This window comes from Zonotrichia leucophrys, chromosome 20 (assembly GCF_028769735.1).
Source record: "Zonotrichia leucophrys gambelii isolate GWCS_2022_RI chromosome 20, RI_Zleu_2.0, whole genome shotgun sequence".
In the NCBI taxonomy this organism is placed as follows: Eukaryota; Metazoa; Chordata; class Aves; order Passeriformes; family Passerellidae; genus Zonotrichia; species Zonotrichia leucophrys.
Genome location: NC_088189.1, coordinates 14,794,280 through 14,811,955, shown reverse-complemented (window position 1 = coordinate 14,811,955; position 17,676 = coordinate 14,794,280). Strand labels below are relative to the sequence as shown.

Here is a 17,676-nt window from a genome sequence, read left to right as displayed (position 1 = left end):
TCACCCAGGCCATGACAGGAGCCCTCAGAGCCCCTGCCTGCCTCTCCTGGAGGAAATCTGTCCTGTCCCTGGACGTGTTTGAGCCTCCAGTACCATTGCTGCTCCTGCCAGGCTCTGCAGGTGGGATGGGAAGGTTTCTGCTCAGCTGGATGTTTTTGGGGAGGTGGCTGTGTGTGTCCTCCCCTGCAGGAAGGAGGAGCAGCTCCCCAGGGTGCTGCTGGCACTGACACCTGGGCTGGCATTGCTGGCAGGACACAGGAATTCCACAGGATTCCCAAGGAGGAGGGAGGAGCAAATCCAGACCTGTGTGTTTGAGGAGGTCATGCCAGGTTTAAATCCAGTTCCAACTCTCCTGTTTGAGAGTGCTGGGAAAGGTGAAACTGGAGAGGAGCCAGAGAATCAAACCCAGGGCACCTGCACTCCTGTCCAGGAGTAACAGGAAATTGGGAAAATGATCCCTAGCTGGCAAAGCAGGCAGGGAGCTGCTGGGGGCTGGGGGCAGCCCCAGCACAGCTCCTGCTCTGAGAGCCTGCCTGGCACCATGGGCTGGGATGGGAGCAGGGGGCACAGGGGGCTGTGCTGGGCAGGGGCTTCTCAGCACCCCCTGAGCACCTCCTTCTGCCAGCACCATCTCCTCCCCAGCTGACAAAAGACTGTATGAGCTTTTTCACTGAAATTCACTGTTTTTCTAACTTTTATCATAATGGGAACAGAGGATCTCGCTTTTCCTGGCAGGCCGTGGATCTCCAGGTGTAACTGGCACAGTGGAGGGGCTGAAGCCTGCTCAGGGGATGTTCTTTCCCCCAGCTGCTTTGCTGGGAAATAGGTGGCTGCAAAAACCATGCTCAAATGCTGTAAAAATGTGGCTGCAGGTCCTGTTCTCTCTCAGCTCATATGTTTGTGGGCATAAAGAGCTTTTAGAGGTAGATTAACTTCATTAAAATGGAAAGCATTCATTAATGGCACTGTAGCTCCTCTGGTGATGGCTGGGCCTGGCTCTGTGATGAAGCTTTTCCTCTCTGGGTGCCTGTGCCTGCCTGTTCCCTCTCCCTCTGCCTTTGCAATCCTGTGCTGGGTGATGCTGTGCCAGGGCTGTGCCAGGGCTGTGCCAGGGCTGGCCCAGTGCCCAGGGGCAGCAGGCTGGAGAACCCAAGGAGGTCCCAGTGGGCTGGAGGGCCAGGGGATCCCTGCCCTGGGGAGGTGGTTTGTGCTGCTGGCTCTGTGCTCTGCCCCATGGGAGCTGAGCATCCTGTGCCCAGCCCTGGGGTGGTTTGGAAGGGCTCTGATGCTGGGGAATGGATGAGTTTTGGGAAGGCCAAGGCTGTAGAGATGTTCCTGAGGTGTTCCTGGACCCCCCGGGCTCCTGCCTGACCCAGAGTAGGTTTCACACTCAGGAGAGAGGAGCCTGGTCCTGTAGGAGCTACAGGGGACACAGGGGCCCTGCAGGGACAGCGAGGGCTCTCCTGCCTGGGGCAGTGTCCCGTGCCTGGGCACTGCCTGAAGGAGGGCTCTAGAGCAGCCCCCACGAGCCTGGCATCACCCAAACCCCACAGCCCCCATGCCAGCAGGCGGGCACAGGGCTGGGGGCTCCTCTCAGAGCCGTGGCCATGCCTGGCACCACTACCCAGGGCTCTCGGGGAGCCCAGCCCAGCACGGAGCTTTGCTCCTGGAGTCGTGCCCAGGCAGAGCCAGCCTCTGTCACACAGCAGCCAGGGTGCCAGGGAGCTGCGGGCTTGTGCTGCTGCCCATTCCCGGGAAGGAGGGAGGCTCCGTGTGCCCCCACGGCCGCTGGGGTGGCCCCAGCCCGGTGCCAGGCTGCCCTTCCCGGCAGCAGCCGCGGCAGATCCGATTTGCCGGCCCCACTAAGCAGGGTTTAATTTTGTTAAATAAATACAGAGTAATGGCAGCGGGGCTGGGAGCCAAATGGCCTGGGGACATCCGTGGGAGCGGGGGGGCTCTGCAGCGGGGCAGGAGCAGCTCTGGGAGCGGAGATGGGGTCGGGCAGAGCTGCTGGCGGCAGGGATGATCCCGGGGGGGTCCCGGGGCGCTGCCGGGCTCGCTGCTGGAGCAGATGTGGCCGCTCACCGTGCGGTGCTTGCGGCCACGCTGCCTTCCCAGCCATCGCTAAATGGCTGCTAAACAGCACTGTCAGAGGCACACTCATCTTCCCGTCCTAATTAGTGGATCAGACAGTAATTTGTAATCCGTTTGAATAGGAGGATCGGAGTGTCTCGCCCTGGAGCCTGGGCAGCACGTGGGGGTGGCAGCGTGGAGCAGGGCAGGGACGAGGGCTGTGTCCAGGGTCCTCCTGGTGCCTGCAGGAATTCTCTCTGCTCTCAGGCTCCATGAGCCTTCTGCTTTCTTCGGAGCTTTGGCATCTTCATTTCTCTTTGTGGTACCCAGCGCAGCGTCCCCAGCAGCAGGGTCACCTCCTGCTGTCCCCGCAGTGGTGGCAGTGGCAAGGCACTGTGCCTGGTCACCAGGGCCCTTTGCAGCACCAGCTGGGCATGGCCACAGTGGGGCTGGGATGGGCTGGGGCCAGGGTAACCCCCCAGGGCATGGCCATCCCAGCAGGGCTCTGCTCTTGAATGCGCTCGTGTTTGTGTTCTCAGTGCTCAGGATACAATGAGCCTGGAGCAGAGGCATGGGAAAAAGCCAAAAGGTTGAAAAACAAGAAGTGAAAGAAGAGGGATTGAGGCTGTGAGGTGAGCAGACAAGGCAGAGAGCAGCACTCTCCGGGTGGAGAGGCTGAGCTGGGCCGGCCAGAGCAGCGTGTGGAGCAGGAGTTTGGTGTGAGGCCACGGCTGAACCGTGTCAGAGCCTCTGGGTGGGCCTGGGACAGAGCTCAGGAGCAAGGCAGGGCTGGGGATGGAGCTGGGATCAGGGCTGAGGATGGAGCTCCCAGGGCTGGGGATGGAGCAGCACTCCTAGGGCTGAGGATGGAGCTGGGATCAGGGCTGGGGATGGAGCTCCCAGGGCTGGGGATGGAGCAGCACTCCCAGGGTTGGGGATGGAGCTGGGATCAGGGCTGAGGATGGAGCTCCCAGGGCTGGGATGGACCTCCCAGGGCTGGGGATGGAGCAGCACTCCCAGGGCTGGGGATGGAGCTGGGTTCAGGGCTGAGGGTGGAGCTCCCAGGGCTGGGGATGGAGCAGCCCTCCCAGGGCTGGGGATGGAGCTCCCAGGGCTGGGGATGGAGCAGCACTCCCAGGGTTGGGGATGGAGCTGGGATCAGGGCTGAGGATGGAGCTCCCAGGGCTGGGGATGGAGCAGCCCTCCCAGGGCTCCCAGCAGCTCTCCTGCTCTGCAGGAGCAGTGGACAGGACAGCGGCCATGGCGAGGAGTGGGGCTGAGCCCGGGGAAGGGGACAGGCAGTAGTGACAGGGTAGCCTTGCGTGCTCACTCACAAACACCTCTGGGTTCCTGGGCAGGGCTGACAGGCAGGGTCAGGCTGTGACAGAGCCGGGGCAGCTGCAGTGGGACAGGGTCACAGTGCCCTCACCAGGGTGGCACCGAGCAGCTCAGCGCTGGCCGTGTCTTTAGCGCCAATTAGCTGGGGAGAAGCACAAGTGTCCTGCATGCATTGACCTTTAGAAACGCCGCGGTTCAGGAGCAGCCGGGCAGCTCAGGGAGCGGGGCAGGCACGGGCAGGGTGGCAGCCCTGGGACACGGCCTGGGGACAGCCACCCGCGGGCAGGCGGGGCACACAGCCGTCCCGGGGACAGCGCAGAGGTGCCGGCGGAAGGCAGGAGCTCAGGCAGTGACTCCGAGGAGCTGCCCTCTCCTGCTGCATTTGCCTGCCTTCAGCAGTGTGCTAATGGCAGCAGTGACTCACCGCGCTTTACTCACCGCTAATGACGAGCGGGGCTCCGCTCACTCCGGCTCACACAAACCCAGCCTCTCTCCCACATTGCCATTAGCAGGGCACAGCCGTCCGGGGCGTTCCGAGAGGGCAGCTGAGAGAAAACAGCCGTGCTCCCCCAGTCCCAGACCCCCACAGCTCCCCCGATGCTGAGGATCTGCTCCAGAGCCAGAGGGAGGAGAAAGGGGGAAGGAGAAAGGAGAAAGGAGAAAGGAGAAAGGAGAAAGGAGAAAGGAGAAAGGAGAAAGGAGAAAGGAGAAAGGAGAAAGGACATGATTTTGTGGGGAGGCTGCAGTCACTGGAGGCTTCAGGAGCCACATGCTCCAGTTTTGGAGCTTGTTCTGGTAACCCACCCACAGCTGCACCCCAAGACGGGATAGTGAGAGCCCACCAGCTCCTGGAGGAGCAGCAGGAGGTGTCTGTGGGATGGAGGGTCAGCATGGTCAGAGCAGGGAGTGAGAAGCCTCAGGAGCTGCTCTCACTGCAGTCTCTGCTCCTACAGAAAGTTGTGGGTCAGGAGAGGAGAGCTCCTTTGGGGGTGAACTGGAAGATAAGCCTCAAGCCAGGCCTAGCTGTGGGTGGCTGGCAGATGACAAAGCAGAGGAGCGGGGTCACAATATGGAGCAGGGCCACCATGGAACAAGGTCAATATCCAGAGCAGGGTCATCATGGAGCAGGTCTCTGTCCAAGGAGCAGGGTCACCACGGGGAGCAGGGTCACAGTGCCACATCACTCCAGAGCAGGGTCACTGTGTGGGACAGGGTCACTGTGGGACAGGGTCACCCTGTGGGACAGGGTCACTGTGGGACAGGGTCACTGTATGGAGGGTCACCTGTGGACAGGGTCACTGTGGGACAGGGTCACGTGTGGAACAGGGTCCCCTGTGGGACAGGGTCACTGTGACAGGGTCACTGTGGACAGGTCACTGTGGACGGATCACCCTGTGGGACAGGGTCACTGTGGGACAGGGTCACTGTGTGGAACAGGGTCACCCTGTGGGACAGGGTCACTGTGGGACAGGGTCACTGTGTGGAACAGGGTCACTGTGGGACAGGGTCACTGTGGGACAGGGTCACTGTGTGGGACAGGGTCACCCTGTGGGACAGGGTCACTGTGGGACAGGGTCACCATGTGGGACAGGGTCACCCTGTGGGACAGGGCCTTTGTTCAATCATTCCCAGATCCAGAGAGGAACACTGCCTAGCTCCGTGGCAGAGCCTGTCCCACAGCATGCCCAGCTCACTGCCCTGCCCTTGCCCCCACCAGGACCTGCTGTTGGCTGCCTGCTGGTGGCAGAAGGTCCCAGCCTGACCCCCGTGCTTGGGTGAGTGTCCCCCACACCCCCCACACCCCCAGCCCCTCCTGCAGTGCCAGGGCTGTGAGTCACGGAGCCGGGATGAGCAAGAGCCTGAGGCATCACACGGAGCCTCATCACTGCCGTGGGCTCGCCTGCCAGCCTGCCACGCTTGTCACGCTCCCTGGGGACGAGTTGGTGGCCCCAGGCATCACTGGCAGCTTTAGGCAAAGCAGGGCCCGGCCCAGCACAGGTCCTGCCTTCCCTCCTGCACTCTGGGTGCAGTGGAATGGTGGCAGCAGCAGTGGCAGTGGTGACACCAGCAGTGACAATGGTGACAGCAGCAGTGGGGATGGTGGCAGCAGCAGTGGGGTGGTGGCAGAAACAGTGGCAGTGGTGACACCAGCAGTGACAATGGTGACAGCAGCAGTGGGGATGGTGGCAGCAGCAGCAGTGGCAGTGGTGACACCAGGAGTGGCAGTGCCAGCAGTGACAATGGTGACAGCAGCAGTGGGGTGGTGGCAGCAGCAGTGGGGTGGTGGCGGAAACAGTGGCAGTGGTGACACCAGCAGTGACAATGGTGACAGCAGCAGTGGGGATGGTGGCAGCAGCAGCAGTGCAATGTGACACAGAGTGGCAGTGCCAGCATGACAATGGACACAGCAGTGGGTGTGGCGAGCAGTGGTGGTGGCAGCAGCATGGGGTGTGGCAGAAACAGTGCCAGTGGTGACCCAGCATGACAATGGTGACAGCAGCAGTGGGGATGGTGGCAGCAGCAGCAGTGGCAGTAGTGACACCAGGAGTGGCAGTGCCAGCAGTGACAATGGTGACAGCAGCAGTGGGGTGGTGGCAGCAGCAGTGGGGTGGTGACACCAGCAGTGGGGATGGTGGCAGCAGCAGTGACAATGGTGACACCAGCAGTGGCAATGGTGACAGCAGCAGTGGGGATGGTGGCAGCAGCAGCAGTGGCAATGGTGACAGCAGCAGTGACATTGGTGACACCAGCAGTGGCGATGGTGACACCAGCATGGCACTGGGTTGGATGTGTCGGGGTTGGTGGCTCAGCCCCTGCCCCCCCATGTCTGGCAGCACACACAGCCCTGGCTCCTGCAGAGGGGCCTGGGGGATGGAAGGGTCACGGCTGTGCTGGGCTGGCTGTGGAGCCACTGCAGGAGCAGGAGGTGAGGATGGAAATGAAACAGTGCTGGGCTCTGGGGGGAGGGGAGGGGAAGGACAGGAGCTCTGCCTGCTTTCCTGGTGCTGCTCCCCCCAGAGCTGGGGGGCTGGAGGGGCTCCTCACCCAGCTGGGCTGCTCTGTCCATCCCCCAGGGTCACAGGGTGCCCTGCCTGCGTTGGGGTGTGACCCTGCTGGCACCCAGGGGAGACCTGGGGCTGTGGGAACAGAGTTCTGTGTGTGCCCATCAATCTTTGGGTGCTGGATACATCCAAAGCCCTCCAAGGATGGGTCTTGTCTGTGCTCATTCCAAGCTCTGAGGGATTGGAGGGGTCAGCACTTGGTCCCTGGGGAAGTTTCCTGGGGCTGGAGGCTGGAGCCAGGGCTGCTCCAGGCTGGCAGGGGCTCATCCTCCATCCTACCCAGGAATGTGTTGCCTCACTTGGATCAGAGAAACCCCTCCTCAGGCAGAGAGAGCAGGGGAAGGTTCTGGGGGCTCCACAGGCCCCAGGGCAGGGCTGGAGAGGGATGTGGCATGTGGGGGTGCCAGGCTCATCAGGACAGCCCTGGCACCTGCCCTGCCAGCAGGTGGGGGCCTCCTGCAAATCCATCCTCACACTGCCTCGGGCCAAACCTGGGGTGGAGCTGCTTGGGCTGCTGTAAGGGGGCACTTGGCAGCTGCCCCACACCCTGCCCAGGCTGCAAGGTGGCACCTTTGGGCACAGGGACCTGCCAGGGCTGCCCCCAGGGCTCAGTAGGGTGGGGGTCAGTACACCCTGTACATCCCTGGCTCAGCCACTTGGGAAGCCCAGCCTGTGTGTGTGTGCTGGACAGCAAGAACTCATTTGTAGATGTGTTTTTGCCTCTTCTCTCCCTGAATCAGCAGATGTGGGGCAGAGCTGGCTGGCACACAGGCACACAGGGCTGTCTGTACATTAGCCTGACATCACAGGGCTGTGTGACGTGTTCCTGTGGCACAGGCAGGAGGGGACACGGGCTTTGGGAGAGAGGAGGATGTTATCCAAGGGTTACAGACAGCTCCTGGAAAGGAGAATGAGGAATAAGATGGAGATGAGATGGAGAGCACAGAGCTGGAGCAATAGTGAGGTGCTAGAGAAGCAATTTTTCCCCTGCTCTTTTCCTCTTTATTGCAGCAGGGCAGGAGCGAGCCCCTCATGGCAGGGCCTTGGTTGTTGTTTTAAGGCAAAGGGATGTGCAGATGTGAAATGTGATGGGAGATGGGGGTTGTTTGGGGAGGAGACTGAAGGAAACCCCCACACAAACACACCTGTGCCATGGTGGGCTCCAGGTGAAGGCAGCAGCCAGGCAGGAGGAGCTGCTGAGCTCCTGGGAGTGGGGACGCACCCAGTGTGTCACCTGTGTGTCACTGCCCGAGCCCCTGGGGACTCCAGCACCTCCACACCAAGGGGTTTGGAGGGGGCATTTCCCCAGGTGCCACAGGAGCCTGGGAAGCTGCTGAGCCTTTGGCAGCCAGGTGAGGACAGGGAGGTGTGAAACACCTGGCCAGGCACTGCCCTGGCCCTGCCCCAGCTCCTGAGGATGGGCAGCACCCAGGACCCCCATTCTCTGGAGTCCCTCAGCATGTCCAGCCCCCAGCACTGCCTGTCCTGCCCTCCATCCCAGCAGGGCAGGGGGCAAGGTGCCAGGGGTGTCCCCATGTCCCCCCCTGTGCCACAGGAGGGGATGCCCAGCTGGTTCCCACTCGTGTCTCATCACTGCCCATGACCTCAGCTGGCCCGTGTCCCTCCTGGGGCCAGCCAGCCCTGCCTCCAGCCCCAGGCTGTGCCTGGCAGCCTGTGCCAGCTGACAGCTCCCTTCCATCCTGGGGAGCTCGGGGCTGTTCTGTCAGATGTCCCCAGGGGCTGCCACCCCAGAGAGCTGCTGTGTCTGCCTCCTCTCTGCTCCACCTCTCCCCACACCAGGGATGACAGGTGGTGACAGTGGCAGTAATGCCACCCTAGGTGGCTCCCTAAAGGACCCCAGCCCCAGCCCTTGCTCCTCCCGAAGCTCTCTCCACTGAGCCCCCTCTCCATGGCACAGCTGGCAGGGGATGCAGCCAGACCTGGCTCAGGGCAGTGCTGCCACAAAACCGGGGTGGGAAACTGCAGGAGAAGGATCTCCAAAACTGAAAGTGGGAATTTCTGCAGGGAGGCAGTGCTGGGGGTCCTGGGGGAGGTGACAGTGACCCCCAGCACGGGAGGGAGCCACAGGTCAGTGTTCCTGAGCTGGGAGAGCAGAGCTGGCAGCAGGGCTGGGAGGGCTCCTGGGGCTGCACGTGTTCCTGGGTTGGAAGTGTTCTTGGAGCTGGAAGTGTTCCTGGGGCTGGAAGGGCTCCTGGCGCTGGAATTGTTCCTGGGACTGGGAGAGCTTCTGGGGCTGGGAGGGCTCCTGGAGCTGGAAGGGCTCCTGGACTGAAAGTGCTCTTGGGGCTGGAATTGTTCCTGGGGCTGGAAGTGTTCCTCAGGCTGGAAGGGCTCCTGGGGCTGGAAGGACTCCTGGGGCTGGAAGTGTTCCTGGGCTGGAAGTGTTCCTGGGCTGGAAGTATTCCTGGGACTGGAAGTGTTCCTGGGGCTGGAAGGACTCCTCAGGCTGGAAGGGCTCCTGGGGCTGGAAGGGCTCCTGGGGCTGGAAGTGCTCCTGGGGCTGGAAGTGTTCCTGGGCTGGAAGGGCTCCTGGGGCTGGAAGGGCTCCTGGGGCTGGGAGGGCTCCTGGACTGGAAGGGTTTCTGGGCTGAGAGGGCTCTGGGGCTGGAAGGGCTCCTTAGACTGGAAGTGTTCCTGGGCTGGAAGGGCTCCTGGGGCTGGAAGGGCTCCTGGGGCTGGAAGTGTTCCGGGGCTGGGAGAGCTCCTGGGGCTGGAAGGGTTTCTGGGCTGAGAGGGCTCCTGGGCTGGAAGGGCTCCTCAGGCTGGAAGGGCTCCTGGGGCTGGAAGTGCTTCTGGGGCTGGAAGTGTTCCGGGGCTGGAAGGGCTCCTTAGGCTGGAAGTGTTCCTGGGCTGGAAGGGCTCCTGGGGCTGGAAGGGCTCCTGGGGCTGGAAGGGCTCCTGGACTGGAAGGGCTCCTTAGGCTGGAAGTGTTCCAGGGCTGGAAGGGCTCCTTAGGCTGGAAGGGCTCCCCAGGCTGGAAGGGCTCCCCAGGCTGGAAGTGTTCCTGGGCTGGGAGGGCTCCTCAGGCTGGAAGGGCTCCTTAGGCTGGAAGTGTTCCTGGGCTGGAAGGGTTTCTGGGCTGGAAGGGCTCCTCGTCCCCGCCGCTGGAGGATCCTTGTCTGCCTCGGGGGAAGCCTGGCAGGCAGAGAGGCTCCTGCTGTCCCCTGAGCAGCCAAGGTCGTTTCTGGAGCCGGTGCAGATGCCAGCTGCCACATGGCCCGTGCCCGCAGGAGCAGGGTAATTAGCTGGAAAGATGGTCAGGCAGCATGGGAAATGGGAAATGGGAAATAATGGGAAATGGGAAATAATGGGAAATGGGAAATAATGGGAAATGGGAAATGGGCAAGGTGAGGGGGAATGGCAGAGCCATGCCTGGACCAACAGCTCTCTGTTCCAGAGATGCCTCTCTGTGCCCAGGCCTTCCCCCCAGGCTGTGGGGAGGTGTGGGCATGGCTGAGGCGTGGCTGGGGGCTGGCACTGGGTGCCCACAGCACCCTGTGTGTCCCCACAGCCTGCCCATGTCCCCACAGCCTGTGTGTCCCCACACCCTGCCCAGCCTCCCTGGCCAGGTGGGTTTGTTCCAGCTCAGTGCCCTCAGTGCTGGAGAGGGGAAGAGCCGATCTAACCTGACTGGGAACATGGAACAGCCACACTGAGGGAGGAACAGCCCGGCAGGGCAGGCAGCCATAGCAGTGCCCTCTGCAGTGCCAGTGCCCCACGGCCATGGCAGTGTCCCTGCAGCAATGGCAGCATCCCTCAGCAAGTACAGTGCCTACGGTGATGGCACTGTCCCTCAGTGATGGCAGTGTCCCTGAGCAGTGGCAGTGTCCCTCGGCAGTGGCAGAAGTGGCAGAGCTGCTCCCTGGCATGGTGCCACCTCCTCCCTGGCTGTGCCCAGTAGTTCCTGCCTTGCTGCTCTCCAGCTCTGGAGCTGTGCTGCCCTGGGGGCTGGAGCTGGTGCAGGGCTGGCTGTGCCCTGCCCCCTCTCCTGGTTACATTTCTGTCGGGTTCAAGGGGAACCTGGTCCAGGGCACTGGCACTGGGGCTCTGGGTGCCCTGGAGGGTGACTCAGAGCCCAGGGCAGTGTCCCCAGGCTGGGCACACCTGGTGCTCTGGACTCCTGCAATATCCCAGCATGGGCTGTTGGTGCTCCAGGGGTGCTTTCAGAGATCCTGGGCATGGTGATCATGGAGCTCTGCTCCATGGCTGGCTGGGGGCTGCTGCCCCTCTGCTGTGTGCCACTCACTGCCCAGATGTGCTGCCCCTCTGCTGTTTGCCTCTCACTGCCCACATGGTGCTGAGCATGGCCCAGGGTGTTTCTCCAGGCAGTGATGTCCAAGCCTGAGCACTGCCATAGCTACTGTCCCCATCCCTGGGAGATGGAGGTTCCTGGGCTGCTCCATCTCCTCGTCCTTGTGTGTGGGACCAAGGGCCATGAGCCAGGGCTTTGGGAGCGCCAGGCACCATCCCTGGCTCTTCTCTTGGCCCTCTGGGGTCTCTTTGGCACAGCCTTGCCCCTCCATGCCCCATGATGTCCAGCTGCAGGTAGAGGTGGGGCTCACTGGCCATGCTGGGGAAGGGCTTGGTGCTAATGCTGTGCACAGCTGGGACCTGCAGTGTGTGGGGGCATTCACAGTGTGTGGGGACAGCCTGGTGCCACTGTCCCCAGAGTGCCCTCTGAGATCAGTCTGCTTGTGGTTATCAGTCTGGGAAACCTCCTGGCGAATGCTTTGGGGTCTCCTGGGGTGTCCAGAGCACTGGGGCAAACTGGTTTGTTAAGGAAACCAAGTGGGACAGTGAGCTGCTGGGACCAGCTGAGTGTCAGAGCTGCCAGGGAATGGTTTGGGAGGCTCTGGCTGCTGTTCGGGGATGGGGAACAGGAATTGCAGCCTCTTGGAGATGCCTGAATCCTGAAAGAAAAGGCAGCAGAATGTGGGAAGATGGGCCCTGGGCTGTGCTGGGAGGGTGTGGAGGTGTCCTGGTGGTGGCCTCATCCAGACAGAGAGGGTGGCACAGCACTCTGTGCCTTGTGATGGGCTCCAGTGACAGCTGTGGAGAGGCTGGCAGGGACAGGGTCACAGAGGGGATGCTGGGGTGCTGGGGCTGTGATGTCCTGCTCTGACAGTCTGACCCTGCTCAGGTGGGCTCACCTTGGCTCCTCTGCACTGCCCAGCAGGGATGGGACCATCCCAGGGCTCTGCCTGGGGGAGCAGCCTCTGCTTTGGTGGGGGCTGGGTCTGCTCAGCCTCTCCTGCAGACCGAGCAATTGGGAGTCCTTCTGCCTTACAAATTCAATTTACTTTTCTCTGACCCAAATGTCTTTCCCACCTTGCCAAGGAAGCATCTGATCAGCAGCAATTAGCAAAGCAAGCTGCAGTGCCTCGGGGAACACTCGGCAGATGTTCGGGAGCTCTGTGGGGGCAGGGGCAGGCCCTGGCAGGGCAGGGGAGGCAGCACTGGCACCTGGGCACCTCTCCACAGGCACAGCCTCTGCAGCCAGGGATGGAGATGAGCCTGGGAAGGGTCCAGGAGCAGCTGAGGGAGCTGGGAAGGGGCTCAGCCTGGAGAAAAGGAGGCTCAGGGGGCCCTCCTGGCTCTGCACAGCTCCTGACAGGAGGGGACAGCTGCTCCAGGGAACAGGGACAGGATGAGAGGGAACAGCCTCAAGCTGCACCAGGGGAGGTTTGGATTCGATAATATGGAAAATTTCTTCATGGAAAGGATGTCAGGCACTGGCACAGCTGCCCAGGGCAGTGCTGGAGTCACCATCCCTGGGAAGTGTTCAGAAAAGGTGGCTGTGGCACCTGGGGCCATGGGTTAGTGGTGGCCTTGGCAGTGCTGGGTTAAGCGCTGGATTCAATGACCTTAGAGGGATTTCCAACCCCCCCACGGCTGCCCAGATTTTTACTGTGGTTTGATCTCAGCTCACCTTGCCTTGCTGCTGCTCACCAGTGCATCCAGGGAGAAGCTGGACTCGGGCACTGCCTTCCCATCCATCATCAGTGATTCTCTTTTCATTTGCTTTTTGGGCTTCACCTTTTTAATCCAGCTGTCTCCTGCCTTACAAATGTTCTTCCCTCAATTACTTACACCAGGCTGCAGGGCCGGTTCCATCCATCTCTGGCTGAGCTGGCAGAGCACAGGAGGGGCCACCCCAGCCCCTGTCCCCACTGGTGCCCAGCTGTCCTGCCCTGGCAGGGGAGGCCTTCCCTGAGCTTTGAGCACTGAGCCCATCCTGGGGGGCTCCTGCTGGGGGTGGGAGCAGGCAGCTCCCCTCCTCCTTCCCAGGGATGCAGGGGGACCCTTCCCTTTCCTGTCCCCCAGGCACACGGGGAATGTGCCTGCCTCTCCCAGAGAGCGAGCTGGAGAGCAGGCAGCTTCTTCCTGCCCTGTGGAGCAGCTCCTGTCCCATCCCATCCCATCCCATCCCTCCCATCCCATCCCATCCCATCCCATCCCATCCCATCCCATCCCATCCCATCCCATCCCATCCCATCCCTGGGAGGTCACCAGGAGAGGATGGTTCAGGGGGAGGAGCAGAGCCCTGCCATGTGCACTGTGCCTCCCAGCTCCAGAGAGGGACTTCCAGAGAAGGGATCCCGTGGCTGCTTGGAGCTGGGGTGCACTCGGGGCTGGTCCCCTCATGGAAGGAGGGGCTGTAGGACACATCCCACTGAGCACCGTGCTGTCCTTCCCGCTTGGGATTCCAGCTGCTGCCATTTGCAGCAGTGCTCTGGGTGCTGTGCCCTGTCCTGCAGCCATGCAGAGCTGCTCAGCTGTGGCAGGAAATGTGGGACCCTCCCAGGTGCCAGGGCATGGCACAGCCACCTCTCCCTCTGCCAAATCCCAGACAAGGGACCAGCCCCACCATCCCTGCACCAAGACTGCTTCATCCCCTCCTAATGCTCTTATCTTGAAGGCTCCTCTCAGATTAAAGGCCCAGCAGCCAGTTCCCTCCCTGGATTTATTGCAATGCAGTTTTCTTCCCCTACTCTGATCCGGGTGTAAGCTGCTCTTTGGGAAGTGCATGGGGAGGACAGATGTGCCTGTCCCTGCTGCAGCAGCCAGGCTGGCAGAGAGCAGCAGGGAGGTGCCCTGCCCTTCTTGGTGCCATCTCTGGCTCTTAAGCCTTGAACCCCATTTCTCCTCAAACTGCTGAGAGCAGCTCTGTGGAGCTCCTGGTTGGTTTGGGCCCCTCACAACCAACCAGAGAGACCTTGAGGGGCTGGAGCGTGTCCAGAGAAGGGAATGGGGCTGGGAAGGGGCTGGAGCACCAGGAGCAGCTGGGAGAGCTGGGAAGGGGCTCAGCCTGGAGCAAAGGAGGCTCAGGGGGGCCCTTCTGGCTCTGCACAGCTCCTGACAGGCAGGGACAGCCAGGGGGGTTTGGGCTGTGCTCCCGGGGAACAGGGACAGGATGAGAGGAAATGACCTCAAGCTGTGCCAGGGGATGTTTAGTTTGGGTATTAAGGAAAATTTCTTCATGGGAAAGGTGCTCAGGCACTGGCACAGCTGCCCAGGGCAGTAGTGGAGTCACTGTCTTTGGCAGTGCTCAAAAGGCGAGTGGCACCTGGGGACGGGGTGAACATGGTGCAGTGCTGGCTGGGTTTGGTGATCCAGCAGGTCCTTCCCACCTTAACAGCTCTGTGCCCTGAGCCAGGGCAGAGCCCCAGGCGCACCCACAGCTCCCTGGGCTCACGTGTGCATTGTCCCTCCTCAGCCCAAGGATCACCGAGCTGCCACCACCCAGCGCCGGCACATGGGCCACCAGCGTCCCCCCGCCCGCCGCGGATGACGGCAGCGTCCTGCAGCAGCTGTGCCACCCAGGAGAGCTGTGCCACCCACGAGAGCTGTGCCACCTGCAGCAGCTGTGCCACCCACGAGAGCCACGCCCAGCCTGTGAGTGCTCGGGGCAGGACTTTGGGGACACGGGGTGGCTCTGGGGGTTCCGTGGGTCAGGGGCACGAGGAGGCTGTGGATGCTGGGGGTTGTGTCCTCTCGTGGGGTGCTGCTCTGTGCCCCGGGTGGCAGCAGACACACTGCTGGCAGGGCAGGGGCACACGCCTGTTAAGGGGACAGGGCTGAGCTGCTTGAGGTGCTGGCAGTGCCCCAGCGTGGGGACAGAGGGTGCCTGGAGGACACTGCTGTGGACGCTGCAGGGCACTGTTGCAGGTGTCCCTGGGGCAGGGAGGAGAGCCCACAGGGAGCCCCAGCCATGAGCCAGGTGGGGAGCAGACCCACAGCCCAGCATGGGCTCCCAGGCCTTGCTTTGCCCTGGGCTGTGCCCCCGGAGCTCTGGGCTCGCTGTGGGCACACTGGGCATGAGCAGGGTGCAGGGGCTCAGCACCATGACTGGCCAGGGAATGTGCCAGCCCAGAGGAAGCCTGTGTTCCCCCTGAGGAAGGGACAGGGCTCTCAGCTCGGGCAGAGCTGTGGCAGCTGCTGGTCCATGGGGAAGGGACATGTTCTGAAAGCACAGGCAGGGTGAACACACAGGGCAGACCTGCAGAGGAATAAATCCCATGGCTTTCCCACATCAGGAAAGATTTCCTGGTGTGTTCCAGAATGTGACACCAGCTCCATCAGCCCAGCCCACCCAAACACTCAAAGAGTCTGCGTTTGGCCTCCCAAAGAAACAAGATAGGCAGAAAACCCAGTGAGCATCCAAAGTGTGTCAGGGGATTGTCCTTCACAGGCTGGCAGCAGCTGTGGGAGCCCAAGGGCTGGGAATGCTGCAGGGGCTGCTGTGGGAGCCCTGTCCTGCTGTGAGTGCCCTGTGCTGCCGGGTGTGCCCTGTCCTGCTGTGGGAGCTCTGTCCTGCTGTGGATGCCCTGTCTGCTGTGGGAGTGTGACCGTGTTCACAGGGGTCTCAGGTTGAGAGAAGAGACGAGGATCTGACTCCATGTTTCAGAAGGCTGATTTATTATTTTATGATATATATTATATTAAAACTATACTAAAAGAATAGAAGAAAGGATTTCATTAGAAGGCTAGCTAAGAATAGAACAGGTAGGAATGATAACAAAGGCTCTGTCTCACACTCTCTCTCTGAGCCAGCTGACTGTGATTGGCCATTAATTAGAAACATCCAACATGGGCCAATCACTGATCCACCTGTTGCATTCCACAGCAGCAGATAACCATTGTTTGCATTTTGTTCCTGAGGCCTCTCAGCTCCTCAGGAGGAAAAACCTTAAGGAAAGGATTTTTCATAAAAGATGTCTGTGACAGTGGGAGCCCTGTCCTGCTGTGAGTGCTCTATCCTGCTGTGTGGGAGCCCTGTCCTGCTGTGGTGCCCTGTCCTGCTGTGGGTGCTCTATCCTGCTGTGTGTGAGTGCCCTGTCCTGCTGTGGTAGCTCTGTCCTGCAGTGCCACCAGCCAGAAGTAAAGCACAGCTTCCCCAAAAGAGTTCACTCAGTGTGGGGATCCCAGGCACTCCCAGCATGGCACTTCCTCACTGCAGCTGCTGTGAGTTGTGTCACAGGATAATCCATGGGGGTTTTTGGCCAAGTAATCTCTTTGCCCCTCTTTGGGCCAGTCAAAGGGGTTTTTGTAGCCTTCTGGGCTGTTCTGGAAGAAGAGCTCTGCAGGCTGGATTCTGGATGGCTCTCCCAATATCAAGGCTCTGGCAGTGGTGCAGGGATGTGAAGGAGATTTGGGGATGAGGGTGGAGGTCAGACACACACCCATGGGGTGGCTGCTGTGCTGGGGTGAGGATTCAGGCCCTGCCCAACCCAGTCACAGCCCCTCTGTACGGCAGGAAGCCTTCCTCAGCCCTCCTCCTCCTCCTCCCAGCAGTGTCAGCTGGGCAGTGCCTGCTGAGGGCTGGGACACAGCCACACTCTGGGCAGCACCAGGGACAGGGACAAGGACACGAGGTCGGGTGGGTTTATATGTTCCCTGGGGGTGACATCAAGAGGGGGTGTGAGACAAAACTTGCTTTGGGATGTGGGAAGGAAGACCTGGGATCAAATGGTGCCAGTCCCCATGGGGCACAAAGGTGAAAGGTTCAGAGGGCAGTGATGTCCTTAGGGTGGGAGAAACCTCTGGGAATGCCCCTGGGTATTGGGGGTCCCCAGACCCCCTGGGTGGGACTCCCCTCCCGTGGGGGACCCCAACACCACGGTGGGAGCAGCAGCAGCCCAGTTCCCTGCCCCCAGCAGCCATCAGCTGCCTCCTTCCCTTCCCTGCAGCTGCTGGATTTCTCTCTGGGCTGTTTTTTCAATGTATGTGACACATGTTTGGTTCGAAGCGCTTAATTGCCTCTTGGGATGCATTTCATTTATTCATTAAGAGAGAAATTGGAGTTGTTGGGTTTGCTTTATTTTGCTATTTTTTTCCTTCCTTTTTTTTCTTTCTCTATCCTGTAACGAAAGGGTGAGGGAAAAAACTCCACATATGCCTCCAGCATGCGTGTGCCCAGCCTCTCTCCTCTGTGCCCCCAGCCTCTCTCCTCAATTCCTTTCAGCCTCTCCTGTTGCTCCTGACCAGGAGTGGTGATCCCTCTCCAATCCCTCTCCAACCCCTCTCCAATCCCTCTCCACCTGGGATGAGAGGGTACAAGAGCCCTGGGATGGCTTTGCTTGTGTTGCTCAAGGGTCAGGCCAGGGCTGTGTGCATGGGATGTGCTCCTGCCCTGCCCGTGCCACTGGGATACCCCTGGGTGGGAATGGTGTCATTTCCTGCTCTGGGGACTGGGAAAGGCCAGGATGGATGTGAAGGATTGGTGCCTGTGGCCTGGGCCATGCCTTCAGAGCAGGGTCTGTGCAAGCAAAGCTCTGCAGATCCATCTCCTGGCTGAAGCCAAAGCAGGAGGCACACACCTGGGAGAAACCTCTGGGCACTTGGGAGAGGATAAATGGGGATTCTCTGGGATAGGCAGAGATCCAGACAGGCGATGGATTTGGGTTGTGTGGAGATCAAAGAGGAAACTGGACAGAGAGGGATGGATGGATGGATGGATGGATGGATGGATGGATGGATGGATGGATGGATGGATGGATGATGGATGGATGGATGGATTCATGGATGGATGGATGGAGGTATTTGTCCTAAAGAGCTGCCTGAATCCAGAAGAGTGTGGTGGTGGATGCTGTGGTGGGAAGATGGGGCAGAGCCAGACCCACAGGCTCCACTGAGGGCAGGTGGATCCTGACCCCACACATCCCTCAGGGCTTCATCCCAG

General features: G+C 60.9%; 1 protein-coding gene across 5 annotated transcripts in view; it reads left to right on the top strand.

The window, feature by feature from the left end:
* DLGAP4 (DLG associated protein 4) overlaps positions 1-17,676 on the top strand; it is a 155,724-nt gene that overhangs the window by 14,008 nt on the left and 124,040 nt on the right. For all 5 annotated transcript variants that reach the window (XM_064729782.1, XM_064729784.1, XM_064729786.1 and 2 more), the window contains exon 2: positions 14,212-14,390. The gene's annotated coding sequence lies outside the window, so the exon portion shown is untranslated. The remainder of the gene's footprint in view (positions 1-14,211; positions 14,391-17,676) is intronic.